Source organism: Bos indicus, chromosome 10, assembly GCF_029378745.1.
Source record: "Bos indicus isolate NIAB-ARS_2022 breed Sahiwal x Tharparkar chromosome 10, NIAB-ARS_B.indTharparkar_mat_pri_1.0, whole genome shotgun sequence".
Classification (NCBI taxonomy): domain Eukaryota; kingdom Metazoa; phylum Chordata; class Mammalia; order Artiodactyla; family Bovidae; genus Bos; species Bos indicus.
This window is the reverse complement of record NC_091769.1, coordinates 84,348,367-84,374,305: the sequence shown is the minus strand read 5'-3', so window position 1 is coordinate 84,374,305 and position 25,939 is coordinate 84,348,367. Positions and strand designations below refer to the sequence as shown.

General features: G+C 41.2%; 1 non-coding gene across 1 annotated transcript; it reads right to left on the bottom strand.

The window, feature by feature from the left end:
- Positions 1-13,044: 13,044 nt before the first annotated feature.
- On the bottom strand, positions 13,045-13,116 carry TRNAE-UUC (transfer RNA glutamic acid (anticodon UUC)). The gene has a single exon. It is a non-coding gene; the product is annotated as a tRNA-Glu (tRNA).
- Between the last annotated feature and the right edge of the window lie 12,823 nt (positions 13,117-25,939).

The window sequence follows — 25,939 nt, the reverse complement described above, 5'->3', positions numbered from 1 at the left end:
ACACAAATTCACGTATTGCTTGTATGATAAAACCTTAGAGAAGTCTCAAGCAACAATTTGCTTTCCTATAGTAAGCGTGTTGTTTATGTTGACCTGGCCTCTTTTCCCCAGCCTTTAGTAAAGGCACTCCAATTTCTTAAAAGAAACCATCCTTCCACTACTCCAGATCTTTGTAGTTTGGATAGAAAGTCCCAACCCTAGCAAAAACCCTTAGGACATAGGGAGGGACTTACGACCCAATCAGAGCTGGTAATATAGCCCTTACATTGTATCAGGCACTATTTTAGGCATCCTACAAATATCAGCAACTTTAAATCTCTTAGCAACCCAGATAGTAGAAACTATTGTGATTGTTGTTCAGTTGCTAAGTTGTGTCTGACTCTTTGGGACCCCCATGGACTACAGCATGCTAGGCTTCCTTGTCCTTCCAACTCATGTCCATTGCTCAAACTCATGTCCATCGAGTTGGTGATGCCATCCAGCCATCTCATCCTCTGTCGTCCTCTTCTCCTCTTGTCCTCAATCTTTCCCAGCATCAGGATCTTTTACAGTGAGTCGGCTCTTTGCATCAGGTGGCCAAAGAATTAGAGCTTCAGCTTCAGCATCATTCCTTCCAATGAATATTCAGGGTTGATTTCCTTTAGCATTGACTGGTTTGATCCCCTTTCTGTTCAAAGGACCCCCAAGAGTCTTCTCCAACACCATAGTTCAAAACCATCAGTTCTTCAGGACTCCACCTTCTTTATGGTCCAACTCTCACATCCATACATGACTACTGGAAGAACCATAGTTTTGATTAGATGGACCTTTGTCAGCAAAGTAATGTCTCTGCTTTTTAATATGCTGTCTAGGTTTGTGATGGCTTTTCTTCCAAGGATCAAACGTCTTTTAATTTCGTGGCTGTAGTCACTGTCCGCAGTGATTTTGGAGCCCAAGAAAATAAAATTTGTCACTGTTTCCACTTTTTATTTATCTATTTGCTGTGAAGTGATGGTACCGGAACTATTGTGATACAGATGAAAAAAAACTAAGGCTTGAAGAGGTTAAATAAGATTATAGGAATAGTAGATAATTGATGAAGCCAACCTGGTTACTGAGTCCATGCTTTCAACCTTTACACTATGTGCTTTATCAAGAAAAAAGCTTAAAGGGGGAGGGCAGGAGAACTCTTCCTTTTTTCACTTAACTCTGGGAGGATTTAAACTTAGAGCTAGTGGAGAGAAAACAAAACCAACACAGAAGAAAGCAGGGCTAAGCTGACAGTATCATTTGAAATTATGGATTCAGCCGTTCTTTAGGCCAGTTATGCTTCTAGGACTTCCTTGGTGGCACAATGGATAAGAATACATCCGCCAATGCAGGGGACACAGGTTTGAGCCCTACATGGGGAAGATCCCCTGAAGAAGGAAATGGCAACCCATCCCAGTGTTCTTGCCCAGAAAATCCCTTGGACAGAAGAGCCTGGTGGTCTATAGTCCGTGGGGTTGCAAAAGAGCCAGGTACAACTTGGCGTCTAAACAGCAACACAACAGCATGCTTCTAGGCTTCTCGGTTTGTAAGCCAATAAATTCCTTTTCCTAAATCAGTTTGAATTGAATGTCCCATCCCTTCAACAGAAAGAGCCCTAAATAATGCACTCATATATCACTTGTAGGGCTTCCCAGGTGACACCGTGGGTGAAGAATCTGTCTGCAACGCAGGAGACACAGATTCAATTCTGGGTTGGGAAAATCCCCTGGAGGAGGGCATGGCAACCCACTCCAGTATTGCCTGGAGAATCCCATGGATAGAGGAGCCTGGTGGGCTACAGTCCATGGCATCACGAACAGGCGAACAGGCAGACACCAGGGAAGCGACTGAGCACGCATGCGCATATCACTTGTCGTGGATAGGCCAAGCTATTCATATGTAATGACCCTCAACCCCAACCTGAGGGGCCCTTGCTGAGGAATGCAGCTGAAGATAATTAATTTGGATATTGTGAATTGTATTATGTGAGCTTCCCTGGTGGCTCAGATGGTAAAGCGTCTGCCTGCAATACAGGAGACCCGGGTTCCATCCCTAAGTTGGGAAGATCTCCTGGAGAAGGAAATGGCAACCCACTCCAGTATTATGTATTATGTGGACTTCCTAGGTGGCTCAGTGGCAAAGAATCTGCCTGCCAATGCAGGAGACGCAGGAAATCCAGGTTCAATCCCTGTGTTGAGAAGATCCCCTGGAGTAGAAAATGGCAACCCTCTCCAGCATTCCTGCCTGAAAAATTCCAGGGACAGCGGAGCTTGGCAGGCTACAGTCCATGGGGTTGCAAAGAGTCAGACATGACTGAGCATGCACACAATTTCATTATGTACATTCTGGCTCTATTACCATATTTGAGCCAAATGGTCAGCAAAATATCAGGTGCCTTATGAAAAGAACATACTTTAGCTGAACCAAGCAGATCATCTCAGGAATTTAAACTCAAGATCAATGAATTGATAGCAAAAGAAAAATGCAGCGATAGGTGAGAGAGTAGGTGAATTATGTCAAAAACAGAAGGTCACTAGAATAGGTACATTTGTGCCTTGGATTGAGAGGAGGAAATTATTGGAACTCCTATCAAGGTATCTGAGTTGTCATCAGAGCTGCTGGAACTAAGGTGGTGTCCTGGCGAAGCTCCTGTCTCCCAAAGGCTTAGCCATACAGCTTCCTGTATGATTGTCAACTGTTTCTCACATAGTTTCCATGTTAGACACTGAGTTCCTTCAAGGAAGGGACCATGTGTTTATTTACCTTTAAATGGCTAAGCTATCTATGTCAATATTTAAAAATCACAGCATGTCTTTAAAAATAGGAAAACAGTTTTAAACAGCCAGGTATCAAGCAGTTTGTCTCTACATCTCTGCCTGGAGCTCCAATTTAGGCTACTTTGTCATCAAGATTTAGACTTTATGTGATTTCAAACTGCTGTAAATTGGCATTATTAAAATATTTATATAATTATAGAAGATAGGCATATTGTGTTAGGTCATCTAAAATTAATTATCAAAAAAGCATTGGGTAAAAGAAGAAATAGGTATAAAAAAGGGGCAGTTTTCCATACGAAATGGTAATCTGGTGGCTCAGTTCAATTCAGTTCAGTCTCTCAGTCATGTCCGACTCTCTGCAACCCCATGAATTGCAGCATGCCAGGCCTCCCAAAGGCTGGCTCAGTTGGCAAAAATATCTGCCTGCAATGCTTGGAGATCTGGATTCAATCCCTAACTCGGGAAGATCCCCTGGAGAAGGGACTGGCAACCTACTCCAGTATTCTTGCCTGGAGAATCCCATGGATAGAGGAGCCTGGCGGGCTACAGTCCATGGGGTCTCAAAGAGTCAGACACAACTGAGCAACTAACACACACCATATGAAATGATGAATTAGAATGTTCTTTGGGCTATAAAGAAGAGATAGTCATGAGACTTCCCTGGTGGTCCAGTGGTTAAGAATCTGCCTTGCAATGCCAAAGACATGAGTTCTGTCCCTGTTCAGGGAACTAAGATCTCACATACTGCAGAGCAACTAAGCCTGTGTACTGCAACTACTGAGCACGTGCACCAGAACTAGAGAGTCCCTGCACATCAATGAAAGACCCCACATGACTCAAACAAGACCCAATGCAGCCAAATAATTTAAAAAAAAAAGAGAGAGATAAGTAGCTTTGAAAACTGGAGGATCTGTTAAAGTGTAATGATAGAAATATGCAAAGTATTAGTACCAGCACTTTGGCTAGCCTGAGAATCTGGTGAAGTCAGGGAAGTCTTCCAGGAGGAAGTATTATCCTGAGCTATGTTTAACTAGGACTATAGAGGGAAGACAGTTGATGAATAAGATATAAAAACTGCTTCCTTTTATTAGTAATCATAGAAAAGCTATTACCATAGTGAGGTATCATTTTAAAGTCATTTCCTGGTGGGCTGCCGTCTATGGGGTTGCACAGAGTCGGACACGACTAAAGTGATGCAGCAGCAGCAGCAGCAGCAGCAGCAGCATTTGTAAAAACTAAGGAGTCTAATAATACAAGAATGTAGAAAAACAGGAACACTTAGGGATTGCTGGTGAAAGTGTACATTGGCACAACTATTTTGGCATAACCTAGAAAAATAAAGCATGTGCTTCGCCTAAGAATTAGTAGTTCAGTTTCTAATTTCATAAAGAAACTTGTGTATATACAGCAGTACACATGTTCAAGAATGTCCATGGCACCATTGTTCATAAAGGAAAAAACAATGGAAAGTGTTCACGTGGTTGACAGGAGAATAAATATACATATTTTCAAAATTTATATAATGAGCACTGTATAAAGATAGAATGAATAAACTACAGTTACATACACGAAATGTTGAGTCGAAGAAGTCATAGAACTGTATGTTGTACGATACCATTAATATAAAGATTAAAAAATTATATAAGCAACTATTGTTTAAGAAACACATATATGTGGTAAACTATACTTTAAGAAAATTAATTAAAAATTCAAGGTAAGGGCTCCCCTGGTGGCTCGGTGGTAAAGAATCTGTCTGCCAATGCAGGAGACACGGGTCCTGTCCCTGATCTGGAGAGATTCCACATGCGTCAGAGCAATGAAGTGCTTGCGCCACAACTATTAAACCTATGCTCCTGAGCCTGGAACCGCAACGACTGAGACTGCGCTGCACACAGTGAAGCCCACGTGCCCTAGAATCCGTGCTCCACAAGTGAAGGCACCCCAGGGAGAAGCCAATACAGTGCGACTGGAGAGTCGCCCCTACTTAGCACAACTAGAGAAAAGCCCACACAGCAAAACCAAAAATAAATTAATTAATTTAATTATTTAAAAAAATAATTCAGAGTACTGGTTATCTCTTGCAATTGCTATTTTTCTTTTGGAGAAACCAAAGGTGGAGTTTGGAAAAGAGCATATAAGTATCCCCAATGGTTTTGATAATGTTCTAGTATGTAAATTCATTGCTGGGTTTAATGATTTTAATTTTATTATTATGCTTTACAGTTTACATATGCACTACGTATATTTTCAACATAGCAAATATTACGCATATTTTAGCTTAGAAATAAATTACACAAGCACATCTACATATACAACACTTATAGAAATGGTTCATTTATTTTGCTTTTAAAAATTTTATGTAAATAGAATCATACAGTTTTTCAACATTTATTCATTAATAGGGTTTTTTATATGAAATTAGTATATAGAAATCTGCCTTATTTTTAAAACTGCTATGTTGTATTCCATAATATAGTTGTGTCATAGTGTCTGAACTAGAAAGTTTTCAAAAATAAGAAACAAACAACTCAGAGTAGCTTAACCAGTAAGGAAATGTATTGGCCCATTCAGCAGAGAGATTAAATCGGCTGCCTTTCAGGACTAAGTGATCCAGAACTTTAATAATCTTATCAAGAATGAGGTTCTTCTGTCTTTATTTTTTCTTACCTCCCTGCTCTACCATTTACAATGTGGGCCTTGCTCTAAGGCTAACTTCCCTCATAGTCATAATGTGGCTACTTTGAGCCCATCAGTTGAGTTCAATTCAGTTCAGTCGCTCAGTTGTGTCCAACTCTTTGCAACCCCACGGACTGCAGCATGTCAGGCATCCCTGTCTGTTGCCAACTCCCAAAGTTTGCTCAAATTCATGTCCATCAAGTCAGTGATGCCATCCAACCATCTCATCCTCTGTTGTCCCCTTCTTCTCCCACCTTCAATCTTTCCCAGCGTGAGGGTCTTTTCCAGTGAGTCAGTTCTTCACATCAGGTGGCCAAAGTAGTGGCATTTCAGCTTCAGCATCAGTCATTCCAATGAGTATTCAGGACTGATTCCTTTAGGATTGACTGGTTGGGTCTCCTTGCAGTCCAAGGCACTCTCAAGAGTCTTCTTCAACACCACAGTTCAAAAGCATCTTTTTTAATCATCTTTTAATTTCATGGCTGCAGTCACCATCTGCAGTGATTTTGGAGCCCCAAAAAATAGAGTCTCTCACTGGTTCCATTGTTTCCCTATCTATTTGTCATGAAGTATTGGGACCGGATGCTATAATCTTAGTTTTTTGAATATTGAATTTTAAGACAATTTTTTCACTCTCCTCTTGCACTTTCATCAAGAGGCTCTTCAGTTCCTCTTCACTTTCTGTCAAAAGTGGTGTCATCTGCATATCTGAAGTTATTGATATTTGTCCCGGTAATCTTGATTGCAGCTTGTGCTTTATCCAGCCCAGCATTTCACATGATGTACTCTGCATAGAAGTTAATGTACTCTGCACAGAGTGACAATATACAGACTTTCATACTCCTTTCCCTATTTGGAACCAGTCTGTTGTTCCATGTCAGGTTCTAACTCTTTCTCCTTGACCTGCATACAAATCTCTCAGGAGGCAGGTCAAGTGGTCTGGTATTCCCATCTCTTGAAGAATTTTCTACACAATTTTTAATTAAAGAGAAAGTATAAGAGGATTTCAGAAGTTCTTTTTTTTTTTTTTTTTAAATCTTATTGAAGTCTAGTTGATTTACAATGTTGTGTTCATTTCTGCTGTATAGCAAAGTAATTCAGTTACATACATTTTTTTCATGTTCCTTTCCATTATTGTCTATCACAGGATATTGCATATAATTCCTTGGGCTATACAATAGGACCGTGTCGTTTATTTATCTTATGTATAATAGTTTGCATCTGCTAATCCAAACTACCAGTCCTTCCCTCCTGCATCACCCCCACCTCGGGCAACCACAGTCTATTCTCTACATCTGTTAATCTGTTTCCGTTTCATAGATAATTTCATTAGTATTGTATTTTACATTCCATATATAAGTGATGTCATATGGTACTTGTTGTCCTCTTTCTCATTTACTTCACTTAGTATGATAATCTCTAGATCCTTGCGAGTTCCTGCAAATGACATTATTTCATTCTTTTTTTATGGATGATGTTCAAGCTGGTTTTAGAAAAGGCAGAGGAACCAGAGATCGAATTGCCAACATCCGCTGGATCATGGAAAAAGCAAGAGAGTTCCAGAAAAACATCTATTTCTGCTTTATTGACTATGCCAAAGCCTTTGACTGTGTGGATCACAATAAACTGTGGAAAATTCTGAAAGAGATGAGCATACCAGACCACCTGATCTGCCTCTTGAGAAATTTGTATGCAGGTCAGGAAGCAACAGTTAGAACTGGACATGGAACAACAAACTGGTTCCAAATAGGAAAAGGAGTACGTCAAGGCTGTGTATTGTCACCCTGCTTATTTAACTTCTATGCAGAGTACATCATGAGAAACGCTGGACTGGAAGAAACACAAGCTGGAATCAAGATTGCCGGGAGAAATATCAATAACCTCAGATATGCAGATGACACCACCCTTATGGCAGAAAGTGAAGAGGAACTAAAAAGCCTCTTGATGAAGGTGAAAGTGGAGAGTGAAAAAGTTGGCTTAAAGCTCAACATCTGGTCCCATCACTTCATGGGAAATAGATGAGGAAACAGTGGAAATGGTGTCAGACTTTATTTTTCTGGGCTCCAAGATCACTGCAGATGGTGAGTGCAGCCATGAAATTAAAAGACGCTTACTCCTTGGAAGGAAAGTTATGACCAACCTAGATAGCACGTTCAAAAGCAGAGACATTACTTTGCCAACAAAGGTTTGTCTAGTCAAGGCTATGGTTTTTCCTGTGGTCATGTATGGATGTGAGAGTTGGACTGTGAAGAAGGCTGAGCGCCGAAGAATTGATGCTTTTGAACTGTGGTGTTGGAGAAGACTCTTGAGAGTCCCTTGGACTGCAAGGAGATCCAACCAGTCCGTTCTGAAGGAGATCAGCCCTGGGACTTCTTTGGGAGGAATGATGCTGAAGCTGAAACTCCAGTACTTTGGCCACCTCATGGGAAGAGTTGACTCATTGGAAAAGACTCTGATGCTGGGAGGGATTGGGGGCAGGAGGAGAAGGGGATGACAGAGGATGAGATGGCTGGATGGCATCACTGACTCGATGGACACAAGTCTGGGTGAACTCCAGGAGTTGGTGATGGACAGGGAGGCCTGGTGTGCTGTGATTCATGGGGGTTGCAAAGAGTCAGACATGACTGAGCGACTGAACTGAACTGAATATTTCCATTAAAAGATGTTTGGTCCTTTGAAGAAAAGCTATGACCAACCTAGACAGCATATTAAAAACCAGAGTCATTTCTTTGCCAACAAAGGTCCGTCTAGTCAATGCTATGGTTTTTCCAGTAGTCATGTATGGATGTGAGAGTTGGACTATTAAGAAAGCTGAGTGCCAAAGAATTGATGGTTTTGAACTGTGGTGTTGGAGGAGACACATGAGAGTCTCTTGGACTGCAAGGAGATCCAACCAGTCTATCCTAAAGGAAATCAGTCCTGAATATTCGTTGAAAGGACTGATGCTGAAGCTGAAACTCCAATACTTAGGCCACCTGATGCGAAGAACTGACTCATTGGAAAAGACCCTGATGCTGGAAAAGATTGAAGGCAGACAGAGAAGGGGACAACAGAGGAGGAGATGGTTAAATGGGATTACCGACTCAATGAACATGAGTTTGAGTAAACTCCAGGAGTTGGCGATGGATAGGGAAGCTTGGCATGCTGCAATCCATGGGGTCACAAAGAGTCGGACGTGACTGTGCGACTGAACTGAACTGAATATTTCCATTATATATGTAATGGAAACATATATATATACCAATCCTCCACCAGCTTTGTTCATAGTAATGCTTCATAAGGCCCCCTTGACTTCACAGTCCAGGATGTCTGGCTCTAGGTGGGTTATTACACCCTCGTTCTTGCCACTTTTTAATATCTTCTGCTTGTATTAGGTCCATACTGTTTCTGTCCTTTACTGTGCTTATCTTTTCATGAAATGTTCCCTTGTTATTTCTAATTTTCTTGAACAGACCTCTAGTCTTTCCCATTGTATTGTTTTCCTCTATTTCTTTGCACTGTTCACTTAAGAAGGCTTTCTTATCTTTCCTTGCTATTCTTTGGAACTCTGCATTCAGATGGGTATATCTTTCCTTTTCTCCTTTGTCTTTCACTTCTCTTCTTTTCTCAGCTATTTGTAAGCCACAAAGCTAGTGCAGGTGATGGAATTCCTTTTGAGCTATTTCAAGCTCGAAAGTTTATTTAACTTATATGCAGAGTACATCATGTGAAATGCCAGGCTAGATGAAACACAAGCTGGAATCAAGATTGCAGGGAGAAATATCAACAACTTCAGATATGCAGATGACACCACCCTTATGGCAAGAAGCAAAGAGGAACTTAAGGAGTCTCTTGATGAAAGAGGAGAGTGAAAAAGCTGGCTTAAAACTCAGCATTCAAAAAACTAAGACATGGCATCCAGTGCTATCACTTCATTGCAAATAGATGGGGAAACAATGGAAACAGTGACAGACCTTATTTTTGGGGGCTCCAAAATCACTGCAGGTGGTGACTGCAGCCATGAAATTAAAAGACACTTGCTCCTTGGAGGAAAAGCTATGACCAACCTAGACAGCATATTAAGAAGCAGAGACATTACTTTGCCAACAAAGGTCTGTCTAGTCAAAGCTATTGTTTTTCCAGTAGCCATGTATGGATGTGAGAGTTGGACCATAAGAAAAGTTGACCACTGAAGAATTGATGCTTTTGAACTGTGGTGTTGAAGAAAACTCTTGAGAGTCCCTTGGACTGCAAGGAGATCAAACCAGTCAATCCTAAACCAGTTCTGAATATTCGCTGGAAGGACTGATACTGTGGCTATAACTCCAATTCTTTGGCCACCTGATGCGAAGATTTGACTCATTGGAAACGATCCTGATGCTGGGAACGATTGAAGGCAAGAGGAGAAGGGGACAACAGAGGATGTGATGGTTGGATGGCATCACTGATTCAATGGACATAAGTTTGAGCAAACTCCAGGAGCTGGTGTGGACAGGGAAGCCTGACATTCTGCAGATCATGGGGTCGCAATGAGTTGGATATGACTAGCTACTGAACAACAACAACAGCAATACCACATCCTCTTTACCATTAATCTGTCAATGGACGTTTAGCCAACATGTGTTAGCTATTGTAAATGGTGCTGCTAAGTACACAGGGGTACATGTAGCTCTTCAAATTATGGTTTTATCAGGATATGTGCCCAGGTATGGGGAGTTTTGAACCTTATGGCAACTCTAGTGTTTTGAGGAAATTCCATACTGTTTACCATAGAGGCTGCACTAATTTACATTTCCACCAACAGTGTAGGAGGATTCCCTTTTCTCCATACCCATTCCAGCTTTTATTGTTTGTAGACTTTTTGATGATGGTCGTTAGGACTGATGTGAGGTGATACTACATTGTAGTTTTGATTTGCATTTCTTTAATAGTGATGCTAGCATCTTTTCATGTACATATTGGCCATCTATATGTCTTCTTTAGAGAAATATTTAGGTCTTCTGCCCATTTTTCAGTTGACTTATTTGGCTTTTTGTTATTGGATTGTATGAACGGTTTGAATATTTTGGAAATTAAGCGCTTATTGTTCATTTTGCTTGCAAATATTTTTTCCCAGTTCATAGGTTGTCTTTTCATTTTGTTTATGATCAGAAGTTCTTCCAGAAGCTCAAGGAAGAACTTTCTAAAAGCCCTAGGAACATGAATTGATCACATCCTAAATTGTTTCTTGTTCTTGCCTGAAATAAAATAATTGTTAAGATACTCTTAGAAAATCAAGCCTATCCCTTGAAGTAAGAGGGAGGTCAGCTTTCCTAAATCTAAAGTCTGTGTGGGGGAGAAATGTGGATATTTGAGCAAAATTAGGATTATGTAAGAAAAGAGAAAGAGGGAAACAGAATCTGAGAAGGCAACCATCATCCATTATACAATTTATTGAATAATTTTCTTGTTTATGAACATTCGTTTCCAAATTGTATGCATTTAAACAATTATGCAATTATCATCTTTATACAAGTTTCCTTCAAAATTTATGTTCGTAATTCTCAAGGACTGATACCTAGGAGCGGAAAGGAATAGTGGAAGAGTATGCTGATTTCTAAATTTGAATAGATACTACCAAATAGTTCTTCAAAGGAGCTATACCCACTACATTCCTAAAAATAGTTTAAACTTGAATACACATATATACATTGTTGTTGTCGTTTAGTTCCTAGGTCCTGTCTGATTCTTTTGCAACAGCATGAACTGTGTAGCCTACCTGGCTCCTCTGTCCATGTAGATTGCCTTTCCTTCTCCAGGGAATTTTCCCGATGCAGGGAGCAAACCTAAGTCTCCTGCATTGAAAGTGAAAATCACTCAGTTGTGTCCAACTCTTTTCTACCCCACGGACTGTAGCCCATAGACTCTTCTGTCCATGGAGTTCTCCAGGCAAGAATACTCGAGTGGGTTGCTATTTCCTTCTCCAGGGTAACTTCCTGACCCAGGGATCGAACCCGAGTCTCCTGCATTGGCAGGCAAATTCTTTACCACTGAGCCACCAGGGAAGCACACACACATACATCAGTTCAGTTCGGTTCAGTCGCTCAGTCATGTCCGACTCTTTGTGACCCCATGAACCACAGCACGACAGGCCCCCCTGTCCATCACCAACTCTGAATTTACCCAAACTCATGTCCATTGAGTCGGTGAAGCCATCCAACCATCTCATCCTCTGTTGTCCCCTTTCCCTCCTGCCCTCAATCTTTCCCAGCATCAGAGTCTTTTCAAATGAGTCTGCTCTTTGCATCAGGTGGCCAAAGTACTGAAGTTTCAGCTTCAACATCAGTCCTTCCAATGAATACCCACGACTGATCTCCTTTAGGATGGACTAGTTGGATTTCCTCACAGTCCAAGGGACTCTCAGAGTCTTCTCCAACACCACACAGTTCAAAACCATCAATTCTTTGATGCTCAGCTTTCTTTATAGTCCAACTCTCACATCTATACATGACTACTGGAAAAACCATAGCCTTGACTAGACAGACCTTTGTTGGCAAAGTAACGTCTCTGCTTTTAACTATGCTGTCTAGGTTGGTCATAACTTTCCTTCCAAGGAGTAAGCATCTTTTAATTTCATGGCTGCAATCATCATCTGCAGTGATTTTGGAGCCCCCAAAAATAGTCAGCCACTGTTTCCACTGTTTCCCCATCTATTTGCCATGAAGTGATGGGACCAGATGCCATGATCTTCGTTTTCTGAATGTTGAGCTTTAAGCCAACCTTTTCACTCTCCACTTTCACTTTCATCAAGAGGCTCTTTAGTTCTTCTTCAGTTTCTGCCATAAGGGTGGTGTCATCTGCATATCTGAGGTTATTGATATTTCTCCTGGCAATCTTGATTCCAGCTTGTGTTTCTTCCAGCCCAGCGTTTCTCATGATGTACTCTGCATAGAAGTTAAATAGGCAGGGTGACAATATACAGCCTTGATGTACTCCTTTTCCTATTTGGATCCAGTCGGTTGTTCCATGTCCAGTTCTAACTGTTGCTTCCTGACCTGCATACAGGTTTCTCAAGAGGCAGGTCAGGTGGTCTGGTATTCCCATCTCTTTCAGAATTTTCCACAGTTTATTGTGATCCACACAGTCAAAGACTTTGGCATAGTCAATAAAGCAGAAATAGATGTTTTTGTGGAGCTCTCTTGCTTTTTCCATGATCCAGCAGATGTTGGCAATTTGATCTCTGGTTCCTCTGCCTTTTCTAAAACCAGCTTGAACATCTGGAAGTTCACGGTTCACATATTGCTGAAGCCTGGCTTGGAGAATTTTGAGCATTACTTTACTAGCGTGTGAGATGAGTGCAATTGTGCGGTAGTTTGAGCATTCTTTGGCATTGCCTTTACATACATTTGCTTTAATGGTAGACAATGACATTTAATTTAGTTTAACTTACATTTCCATGACTTTCTCCAGTGAAGGTGATTATCTCATCCTGCAGCTATTATCTGAAGCTGTTCCCCACCAATCCAATAAAACTACATCTACTTTTTTACTCCTTTCGTATTTAATACCTCTGACCACTACCTTTTTTCCTTTTGACTACGCCACACGGCTTGTGGGATCTCACTTCCCTGACTGGGGATTGAACCCAGATCACAGCAGTGAAAGTGTGAAATCCTAACCACTAGACCACCAGGGAACTCCCTGACCACTGCCTTTAACAATTCCTTCTTCCTTGGTTTCCTTGTCCCAGGTTCTTCCTCCTACAACACTGCCTCCTCCTTCTCAGTCTCCTTTGAATGGTCCTCTTCTTGTTCTCACGTCTTAGAATGTTGTTCGTCCTCAGTGTCCTGTTGCAAGCCTTCCTCCCTTCTTGCTGTAAGTGATCCCACAGCTGACTCATCTACTCTTAGGGCTTCAACAATAAGTCTAGATATATAGATCTATTCTCGGATCTGTGTCTGTAGCCTAGATCATCTGAACTCCCTTCTCTTATTGGCCAGCTATCTACCACGTGTCTCTATTAGGATATTTCCTGGGCACCTCAAACCCAACTTAGGCAAAACTACACTTAATATCATCTTGTCTGTTTTTTTGCTTTGGTTTGTGTTAAAAGTAAAATTCACATAAAATTCACAATTTTAAACATTCTTAAGTCTGCAATTCAGTGGCTTTTAGTGCGTTCACTACGTTGTGCAAAATCACCACTAATCCCAGAACTTTTCATCCCTTCAAATAAAATTCTGTACATTAAGCAGTCATTCTCATTCTCTGTTATCCATTCCCCACAGCCCTGAAAACCACTAATTGGATTCTTGTTTCTATGGATTTGCCTATTCTGGGTACTTCCTATGAACAGAATCATAGAATATGGTCTGTGTCTGACTTGTTCACTCCCAGGTGGTGCAATGGTAAAGAATCCACCAGCCAAGCAGGAGACCCAGGTTTGATCCCTGGGTCAGAAAAATCCCCTGGAGGAGGAAATGGCAACCCGCTTCAGCATTCTTGCCTGGGAAATCCCATGGACCAAGGAATCTGGCAGGCTACAGTCCATGGGGTCACAAGAGGGCTGGACATGACTGAGTGACTTAACAACGACAACATCTTTCACTTAACATGTTGTGAAGGTTCATCCATTTGAACCATGTGATAGTACCTCATTCCTTTTTATGGCTGAATAATATGCTGTTGTATGGATATGCCAGGTTTGATTTATCCACTTATTAGTTGATGGACATTTGAATTGTTTTCACTGTGAATAATGGTACAATGCACACTTGTATGCAAATTTCGTTTGAACATATGTTTTCCATTCTCTTGAATGTTGTCTCTGGGAATGGAATTGTGGGATTATATGGTAGCCCTATGTTTAACTTTTGAAGGAAATACCAAACTGTTTTCGATAGCAGCTGCACCATTGTTTGTTCCCACTAACAACGTTTGAGGATTTTAGTTGCTAATATTTGCAATTCTCTGGATTTTCCCCCCTAGTTATACCTGTCCTAGTGGATGTGAAGTGATATCTCACTGGGGTTTTGGTTTGCATTTCTGTAATGAGCATCTAGGGCTCGCTTGGTGGCTCAGATGGTAAAGAATCCATCTGCAGCGTGGGAGACCTGGGTTCAGTACCTGGGTTGGGAAGATCCCTTGGAGAAGGGCATGATAATCCACTTCAGTATTCTTGCCTTGGGAAATCCCAGGGACAGAGGAGCCTGGCAAGCTATAGTCCATAGGTTTCCAAAGAGTTGGACACGACTGAGTGACTAAGCACAATGAGTATCTATCCATGTGCTTTTTGGTCATACATGTATCATTTTTCTGCAGTCTTTTTAGACTAGAGAAATGTCTATTTACATTCTTTGCTCTTTTAAAATTATGCTGGGAGGGATTGGGGCCAAGAGGAGAAGGGGACGACAGAGGATGAGATGGCTGGATGGCATCACTGACTCAATGGACATGAGTCTCAGTGAACTCCGGGAGTTGGTGATGGACAGGGAGGCCTGGCGTGCTGCGATTCACGGGGTAGCAAAGAATTGGACACGACTGAGCGACTGATCTGATCTGATTATTAGGTTTTAAGAATTCTTTATTATGAATATTAGACTCATCAGTTCAGTTCAGTTGCTCAGTCACGTCCAACTCTTTGCAGCACGCCAGGCCTCCCTGTCCATCACCAACTCCCATAGTTTACTCATACTCCTGTCCATTGAGTTGGTGATGCCATCCAACCATCTCATCCTCTGTCGTCCCCTTCTCCTGCCTTCAATCTTTCCCAGCATCAGGCTCTTTTCAAATGAATCAGTTCTTCCCATCAGGTGGCCAAAGTATTGGCGTTTCAGCTTCAGCATCAGTCCTTCCAATGAATATTCAGGACTGATTTCCTTTAGGACGGACTGGTTGGATCTCCTTGCAGTCCAAGGGACTCTTGAGAGTCTTCTCCAACACCATAGTTCAAAAGCATCACTTTGTCAGTGCTCAGCTTTCTTTATAGTCAGACTCTCACATCCATGCCTGACTACTGGAAAAACCATAGCTTTGACTAGATGGACCTTTGTTGGCAAAGTAATGTCTCTGCTTTTCAATATGCTATCTAGGTTGGTAATAACTTTTCTTCCAAGGAGCAAGCATCTTTTAATTTCATGGCTGCAGTCACCATCTGCAGTGATTTGGAGCCCCCAAAAATAAAGTCTGTCACTGTTTCCATTGTTTCCCCATCTATTTGCCATGAAGTAATGAGGCCAGATGCTATAATCCTAGTTTTCTGAATGTTGAGCTTTAAGCCAACTTTTTCACTCTCCTCTTTCACTTTCATCAAGAGGCTATTGAGTTATTCTTCGCTTTTTGCCATAGGTGTGGTGTCATCTGCATATCTGAGGTTACTGATATTTCTCCTGGCAATTTTGATTCCAGCTTGTGCTTCATCCAGGCCAGCATTTCTGATGATGCACTCTGCATATGTTGCATAAGCAGGGTGACAATATACAGACTTGACGTACTCCTTTCCCAATTTGGAAGCAGTCTGTTGTTCCATGTCCAGTTCTAAGTGTTGTTTTTTGACCTACGTACAGATTTCTTAGGAGGCAGGTCAGGTGGTCTGGTATTCCCACCTCTTTAAGAATTTTCCAAAGATGTATGATTTACAAATATTTTTTTCCTATTCTGCAGATTGTCTTTTCACTTTCCTTACAGCATCCTTTGATGCACAACATTTTTAATTTTGATGAAGTCCAACGCATCCTTTGTTTGTTCGTGCTTTTGGTGTCGTCTTTGAAATCTGTTGCCAACTCTAAAGTGTCAGTGTGTTCAGGCTGCTACAGCAAAATTCCACAGACTGGAGAGCATTATGAAGAGAAGAAATTTAATAGTCACTGTTCTGGAGGCTAGAAGTCAAAATCAGAGTGCCAGCAGGGCCAGGTGACAGCACTCTTCCTAGTTGACTCACATGGCAGAAAGGGACTGGAAAGCTGTGTGGGATCTCTTCTATAAGAACACTAATCCCATTCATGAGGGCTCCCCGCTCATGACCTAATCACCTCCCAAAGGCCCTAATCACCTCCCAAATAATAATATTATTAATATTCTATTAATATCATCACCTTTGGGGATTAAGATATCAGCAGATAAATTTTGGAGGGACATGAACATTCAGATTCTGTCAGATCTCTCCACAATGACCTGCCCATTTTCGGTTGCCCCACGGGCATGGCTTAGTTTCATCGAGTTAGACAAGAGTGTGGTCCTAGTGTGATTAGATTGACTAGTTTTCTATGAGTATGGTTTCAGTGTGTCTGCCCTCTGATGCCCTCTTGCAACACCTACCATCTTACTTGGGTTTCTCTTACCTTGGACATCGGGTATCTCTTCACGGCTGCTCCGGCAAAGCGCAGCCGCTGCTCTTTACCTTGGACAAGGGGTATCTCCTCACCGCAGCCCTTCCTGACCTTCAACGTGGGATAGCTCATCTAGGCCCTCCTGCGCCGGCGCAGCCACCGCTCTTTGGACGTGGGGTTGGTCCTCCCGGCTGCCGCCCCTGGCCTCGGGCGTGGTGTGGCTCCTCCTGGCCACCGCCCCTGACCTCAGACGTGGGGTAGCTCCTCTTGGCCGCAGCCTCTGACCTCGGACGCGGAGTAGCTCCTCCCGGCCGCCGCCCCTGACCTCGGACTTGTGTAGCTCTTCTCAGCCATTCCTGCGCCGTCGCAGCCTGGCACTCTCGGCCGCTGCCCCTGACCTCGGACGTGCGGTAACTCCTTTTGGCCGCCGATCAGGCCCCAATTCCACCTCTGGGTCATGGTGGACAGATCTGACAGAATGTGGTCCACTGGAGAAGGGAATGGCAAACCACTTCAGTATTCTTGCCTTGAGAACCCCATGAACAGTATGAAAAGGCAAAATGATAGGATACTGAAAGAGGAACTCCCCAGGTCGGTAGGGGTGTCCAATATGCTACTGGAGATCAGTGGAGAAATAACTCCAGAAAGAATGAAGGGATGGAGCCAAAGCAAAAACAATACCCAGCTGTGGATGTGACTGGTGATAAAAGCAAGGTCCGATGCTGTAAAGAGCAATATTGCATAGGAACCTGGAATGTCAGGTCCATGAATCAAGGCAAACTGGAAGTGGTCAAACAAAAGATGGCAAGAGTGAACGTCGACATTCTAGGAATCAGCGAACTGAAATGGACTGGAATGGGTGAATTTCACTCAGATGACCATTATATCACTACTGTGAGCAGGAATCCTTCAGAAGAAATGGAGTAGCCATCATGGTCAACAAAAGAGTCTGAAATGCAGTACTTGGATGCAATCTCAAAAACGACAGCATGATCTCTGTTCGTTTCCAAGGCAAACCACCCAATATCACAGTAATCCAAGGCTATGCCCCAACCAGTAATGCTGAAGAAGCTGAAGTTGAATGGTTCTATGAAGACCTACAAGACCTTTTAGAACTAACACCCAAAAAAGATGTCCTTTTCATTATAGGGGACTGGAATGCAAAAGTAGGAAGTCAAGAAACACCTGGAGTAACAGGCAAATTTGGCCTTGGAATATGGAATGAAGCAGGGCAAAGACTAATAGAGTTTTGCCAAGAAAATGCACTGGTCATAGCAAACACCCTCTTCCAACAACACAAGAGAAGACTCTACACATGGACATCACCAGATGGTCAACACCGAAATCAGATTGATTACATTCTTTGCAGCCAAAGATGGAGAAGCTCTATACAGTCAGCAAAAACAAGACCAGGAGCTGACTGTGGCTCAGACCATGAACTCCTTATTGCCAAATTCAGACTTAAATTGAAGAAAGTAGGGAAAACCACTAGACCATTCAGGAATGACCTAAATCAAATTCCTTATGATTATACAGTGGAAGTGAGAAATAGATTTAAGGGCCTAGATCTGATAGATAGAGTGCCTGATGAACTATGGACGGAGGTTCATGACATTGTACAGGAGACAGAGATCAAGACCATCCCCATGGAAAAGAAATGCAAAGAAGCAAAATGGCTGTCTGGGGAGGCCTTACAAATAGCTGTGAAAAGAAGAGAAGCGAAAAGCAAAGGAGAAAAGGAAAGATATAAGCATCTGAATGCAGAGTTTCAAAGAATAGCAAGAAGAGGTAAGAAAGCCTTCCTCAGCGATCAATGCAAAGAAATAGAGGAAAACAACAGAATGGGAAAGACTAGAGATCTCTTCAAGAAAATTAGAGGTACCAAGGGAACATTTCATGCAAAGATGGGCTCGATAAAGGACAGAAATGGTATGGACCTAACAGAAGCAGAAGATATTAAGAACAGGTGGCAAGAATACACAGAAGAACTGTACAAAAAAGATCTTCACGACCCAGATAATCACGATGGTGTGATCACTGACCTAGAGCCAGACATCCTGGAATGTGAGGTCAAGTGGGCCTTAGAAAGCATCACTATGAACAAAGCTAGTGGAGGTGATGGAATTCCAGTGGAGCTACTCCAAATCCTGAAAGATGATGCTGTGAAAGTGCTGCACTCAATATGCCAGCAAATTTGGAAAACTCAGCAGTGGCCACAGGACTGGAAAAGGTCAGTTTTCATTCCAATCCCAAAGAAAGGCAATGCCAAAGAATGCTCAAACTACCGCACAATTGCACTCATCTCACATGCTAGTAAAGTAATGCTCAAAATTCTCCAAGCCAGGTTTCAGCAATACGTGAACCATGAACTTCCTGATGTTCAAGCTGGTTTTAGAAAAGGCAGAGGAACCAGAGATCAAATTGCCAACATCCACTGGATCATGGAAAAAGGAAGAGAGTTCCAGAAAAACATCTATTTCTGCTTTATTGACTATGCCAAAGCCTTTGACTGTGTGGATCACAATAAATTGTGGAAAATTCTGAAAGAGATGGGAATACCTGACCTGCCTCTTGAGAAACCTGTATGCAGGTCAGGAAGCAACAGTTAGAATTGGACATGGAACAACAGACTGGTTCCAAATAGGAAAAGGAGTTTGTCAAGGCTGTATATTGTCACCCTGCTTATTTAACTTCTATGCAGAGTACATCATGAGAAACGCTGGACTGGAAGAAACACAAGCTGGAATCAAGATTGCCGGGAGAAATATCAATAACCTCAGATATGCAGATGACACCACCCTTATGGCAGAAAGTGAAGAGGAACTAAAAAGCCTCTTGATGAAAGTGAAAATGGAGAGTGAAAAAGTTGGCTTAAAGCTCAACATTCAGAAAACGAAGATCATGGCATCTGGTCCCATCACTTCATGGCAAATAGATGGGGAAACAGTGGAAACAGTGTCAGACTTTATTTTTCTGAGCTCTAAAATCACTGCAGATGATGACTGCAGCCATGAAATTAAAAGACGCTTACTCCTTGGCAGGAAAGTTATGACCAACCTAGATAGCATATTGAAAAGCAGAGACATTACTTTGCCAACAAAGGTCCGTCTAGTCAAGGCTATGGTTTTTCTAGTGGTCATGTATGGATGTGAGAGTTGGACTGTGAAGAAAGCTGAGCGCCAAAGAATTGATGCTTTTGAACTGTGGTGTTGGAGAAGACTCTTGAGAGTCCCTTGGACTGCAAGGAGATCCAACCAGTCCATTCTAAAAGAGATCAGCCCTGGGTTTTCTTTGGGAGGAATGATGCTAAAGCTGAAACTCCAGTACTTTGGCCACCTCATGGGAAGAGTTGACTCATTGGAAAAGACTCTGATGCTGGGAGGGATTGGGGGCAGGAGGAGAAGGGGACGACAGAGAATGAGATGGCTGGATGGCATCACTGACTCGATGGACATGGGTCTGAGTGAACTCCGGGAGTTGGTGATAGACAGGGAGGCGTGGCGTGCTGCAATTCATGGGATGGCAAAGAGTCGGACATGACTGAGCGACTGAACTGAACTGAACTGAAACATTCAGATACTAGCACACGGTCATGTGGATATATACCTGTATTTTTACTTTTTTTTTTTTTTTGGTGATGTTGTGGGTCTTGTGAGATCTTAGTTCCCCAACCAACAATTGAACCTGGGCCCATGGCAGTGAAAGCTCTAAATCTTAACCATTGGATCACCAGAGCACTCCTTTCATACATATATATGTGTGTGTATATATATAGAGAGAGATTGCACTGGTCTTTGTTGCTGCATGCCGGCTTTCTCTAGTTGTCAAGAGCAGGGGCTCCTCTACATTGTGATGCGCGGGCTTCTCATTGCAGTGGCTTCTCTTGTTGTGGAGCACCAGCTTTAGGCGCATGGGTTTCAGCGTGTGAGCTCAATAGTTGTTTCTTATGGGCTCTAGAGCACAGGCTCAGCAGTTGTAGCCTATGGGCTTAGTTGCTTCACGGCATGTGGTATCGTCCAGGACCAGGAATTGAATCCATGTGCCCTACATTGGTAGGTGGATTCTTTTAACCACTAGACCACCAGGGAGCCCTCTGTTTTTAATAAAATTTCATTGTTTTATCTTTTACATCTTGGATTTGAGTTAATCCTTATATATGTCGTGGGGCTTCCCTGATAGCTCAGTTGGTAAAGAACGTACCTGCAAGGCAGGAGACCTCGGTTTGATTCCTGGGTTGGAAAGATCCTCTGGAGAAGGCTTAGGCTACCCACTCCAGTATTGAGCTTCCCTTCTAACTCAGCTGGTAAAGAATCCACCTGCAGTGTGTGAGACCTGGGTTTGATCCCTGGGTTGGGAAGATCCCCTGGAGAAGGGAGCAGCTACCCACTCCAGTATTCTGGCCTGGAGAATTCCTTGGATTGTATAGTCCATGGGGTCGCAAAGAGTCGGATATGACTGAGCGACTTTCACTTTGTATATGTTGTAGTATAGGGGTCCAAATTCATTTTTTTGCATGTGTATATCTAATTGCCTCAGCACCAATTTTTGAAAAAACTTCTTTCCTCCATTGAATAGTCCTGGAACCTTTGTAAATCATCAACTGATAGTAAATGGGTGGGTTTAATTATAGACTCTCAATTATATTCCTTTGAGAAATACTTCTATCCATGTGTAATTACCACACTGTTTTGATTATTGTAGCTTTCTGAAAAATTCTGAAGGCAAGGAACGTGAGTACTCCAGGTTCATTGCAGCATTGTTTACAATAGCTAAGATATGGAGACAACCTAACTGTTCATTGATGGGTGAATAGATAAAAAATATGTGAGTAACGTAAGTAATGGAATGTTATTCAGCCATAAAATCAATGACCTTTTGACACTTGTGACCACATGGATGGACCTTGAAGACTCTATGCTAGGTGAAATAAATCAGAGAAAGACAAACGTTGCATGCTCTCACTTTTATATGAAAACAAAAAAACAAAACCAAGCTAAAAAATACAGGGAACAACAAATTGATGACTGCCAGAGGTGGAGGGAGGTTGAGGGGTGGACAAATTGGGTGATGGGGGTCCAAAGAACAGACTTACAGCTATAAAATAAACACATCATGGGGGTGTAATGTACAATATTGTGACGGTAGTCAATACTGCCGTATTGCATATTTGAAAGTTTAAAGTAGATCTTAAACTTTCTCATTCAGTTCAGTTCATCACTCAGTCGTGTCCCACTCTTTGCGACCCCATAGACTGCAGCATGCCAGGCTTCCCTGTCCATCACCAACTCCTGGAGCTTACTCAAACTCATGTCTATCATTACAAGAAAAAAACTGGGAGGACTTCCCTGGAAGTCCAGTGGTTAGGACTTGGTGCTCTCACTACTCAGAGCTTGGGTTCGATTTCTAGTTGGTTGGGGAGCTAAGATCCCACAAGCCACACGATGTGGCTAAGAAAGAAAATAAAAATTTGTAACTGTTTATGTTGACAGATATTAACTGTTGTGGTGATTTTCTTACAGTGCATGTACACATCGAATAATGATGTTGCACACCTGAAACTAATACAATGTTACACGCCGATTATAAGTTCTCAAAAATGAGTTGGGAAGGGGGTCCCTCTTCTATTTTCTGGAAGAATTTGTGTAGAATTGGTATTGCTTCTTCCTCAAGTGTTTGGTAATAGTAATAGAATTCAACAGCAAAGCTGTCTGGGCTTGGAATTGTCTTTGTGAGGAAGTTTTAAACTAAAATTCATCTTTAAAAAAAATAAAATAAAGTAAAATTCATCTTAATAGATAAAGGGTTATTCTGATTACATTTAGAGTCATGTTTGGCAGTTTGCTTTAAGGAATTTGGCCGTTTCTTGTAAGTAGTTGAATTTATAATAACAAAAAGTTATTAATACTATTTATTATTCTTCTACTATATTAGGATTTGTAGTGATTCTTATTTCCATTTTCTTAACTGTGTTTGTGTCTTTTTTATCTTTTTTGGGTATGTCTAGATATAAATTTACCAACTTAAAAAAATCTTGTCAAAGAACCATCTTTTGGATTATTTTCTCTATTGTTTTCTTTTTTTTTCTTTAATTTTGTTTTTTTTTCTTTTTTTTTAAATTTTATTTTATTTTTAAACTTTACACTATTGTATTAGTTTTGCCAAATATTGAAATGAATCCGCCACAGGTATACCTGTGTTCTCTATTGTTTTCTATATCATGAGTTTCTGTTCTGATCTTAATAATTTTTTCCTATTTATTTTGGATTTAACATGCTCTTGTTTTCTAGCTCCATAAGACAATAGCCTAAATAACTGCTTTGAGACCTTTATTTTTTTCTGAGATAAGCTTTATATCCTACAATTTCTCTCTAAGCATTGTCTTTATTTTATTTATTGTGTTTTCATTTTCATTCAACTCATAATACTTTCTAATTTCCTTTGTGGTTTCTTTGACCAAAGTATCATTTAGAAGTGTATCGTTTAATTTCCAAATATTTGGGGATTTTCCAGATATATTTCAGATACAGATTTCCAGTTAATTTCATAGTGATCAGAGAAAAGACTTTATATGATATTAGTATTTCTAAATTTAACGAGATTTGTTTTATTGCCTAACATGATCTATTTTGATGAATGTCCTGTGTGTACTTGAAGAGAAGGTATGTTCTGCTGTTGTTAGGAATATCAAGTTGGTTGATAATGTTGTTCAAGTCTTTCCTATTTTAACTGATTTCCTTCAGCTCTTTGTGCATTTGTCTATTTCTGCTTTCAGTTCAAACTTCAGACCCTCATGATGACAAAACCATGTTTACAAATTCTCAGAAGAGACACTTGTGATCATTATTATAGAATACAGTCCACCTATAACTCTGGGAGATAGCGATGGACAAAGGAGCCTGGCGTGCTACAGTCCATGGGGTCGCAAAGTCACAACTTAACGGCTGAGCAGTGGTCACACAGACAGGTTTCTTTTCTTGCTCCCCCTGCTGGTAGGTAAAGTATTTTAGTCCATCCTTGGACTCCAAGCTTTCTTGGGGGGCTTCCCTTGTGGCTCAGCTGGTAAAGAATCCACCTGCAATGCAAAAGACCTGGGTTTGATCCCTGGGTTGGGGAGATCCCCTGGAGAAGGGAACGGCTACCCACTCCAGTATTCTGGCCTGGAGAATTCCATGGATGGTATAGTCGTTGGGGTTGCAAAGAGTCACACGTGACTTTCACTTTTTCTTTTGCAAGGACTCTCTTTTATTGCCCAGTTTCCTCTTCTGTTTCTCTCCTTAGTAATTGTTATCAAGACTCTGAGACTTCTCTGGTGGCCCGGTGGTAAGATTCCGTGCTCCCAATGCAAGGGTCCTGGGTTCAATCTCTTCATCAGGGAACTAGATCCCACATGCCACAGCTAAGAGTTTGCCTGTCTTGACTAAAGATCTGCAACAAAGGTTGAAGATCCCGAGTGCTGCAACTAAGACCTGACACAGCCAAATAAAGTAAATAAATAAATATATATAAAAGACTCTAGGAGAGTCCCCCCAGGCTTCCCCAGGAATTACCACTCTGCTTGTGGTTTTTTTTTTAACTTTCTTTTTTGACTTTCTCTTTTTAATACTTGGGGATTGCTCTTATTTTCCTGTCAGTGTAGTAATGTATTTAAATATATATTTTTTGTAGTTTACCTAACATCTGAGTATTCTGCTGCATAAGTCTTTTTAGAATACCATGTCAAGCATACTCGCGGAAACAGAAGTTTCATTTTGAATTCCAAACTGTTTTTATTTATTTATTTAATGTTGTTACAATGTACTCGTGGTCCATGGTCAGCCCACTGATTGAACAAATGTCTCATCAACTCTTACACAACAGGTATATCTCCAAACACAGAAAAGAGATTATATATTGAGTACACTCTCTGTAGCAAATGTCCACTCTATTCACTGTTTTTGGATGTTAATTCTAAATGCCCTGGGCAGAAAATCTGACTGGCACAGCTAGAGATCAAGGTCTTTTCTAGTACCTTTTTAACAGAGAAAAAGTTTTTAATTTGTTGACATCTCATTGTATTAATTTTATCTTTTATGAATTGTGCTTTACTGTCATGTCAACAAATTCTTCACTTAGCCTAGGTCTTGAAGATTTTCTCACGTTTTATTCTTAAAATTTTATAGTTTTGCATTTTACATTTACATCTATGATCAGTTTTTAATCAATTTTTGTGTAATGTATGAGGTTCAAGTTGAGGTTAATTTTTTTTTCTTTTTGCCTATTTTTTTGTGTGCAATTACTCCAGCATCATTCTTCCTCAAAGATAAAGGAAAGACAATCTTTCCTGTAACTGAATTGCTTTTGCACCTTTGTCAAAAATTAGTTGAGTGCATTTCTCAAAGATGAGAAATGGAGAAGGAAATAAGATCTTAAATATGTTATTTGACCCCAAGATTGAGATTTGGCAGAAATGATAATCGCCAGATTGTGCAATTATGTGAGCCAAATCATTTCTTTTATTGATTAAGGCAGTTTGATTCACAACTTCTGCCTTAACTACTGGAAGGAAAATATAGCTCATAGGTTGGTGGACTCAAACATAATCTGATGAAATAGATTATCGTATTTTAAAATGACAGACCTGGAAACCTTTTACTTGTTTTGTATGTCTTGTTGGGGTTAAGACCTTTAAAATGCTGTGCTGAGTGACCTAAGGAAATCAGTAAGTCCATAAGCTTGGTTTGCTTACCTCGAAGATTCTACTTTCCTGTCACCTTTTGCATTATTCAGTTTTTTCTAATTAAAATTTTTAAATTTTATTTTTTATGGTGAGATGCACAAATGGGCTTCCCTGGTGGCTCAGAATCTGCAGGAGACCCAGTTTCGATCCCTGGGTTGGAAAGATCCCCTAGGGAAGGGAATGGCTACCCACTCCAGTATTCTTGCCTAGAGAATTCCATGGACAGAGGAGCCTGGCGGGCTTCAATCCATGCAGTTGCACAGAGTGACTAACCGTATTGTATTGTATTGCATTGTATACAAATGGGAAAGTACAAAAAACATATAAATTGTGTAAAGCAAAATCTAGTGAGTATTGGTACAGCTACTACGAAGGTCAAGAGTTAAACACTACCAACAAACACCCAGATGCTTACCATGTGCCCTGATCATATCAGCTCCTTCCATGAGCTAACCACTGGGTTTGTTGTTGTTCAG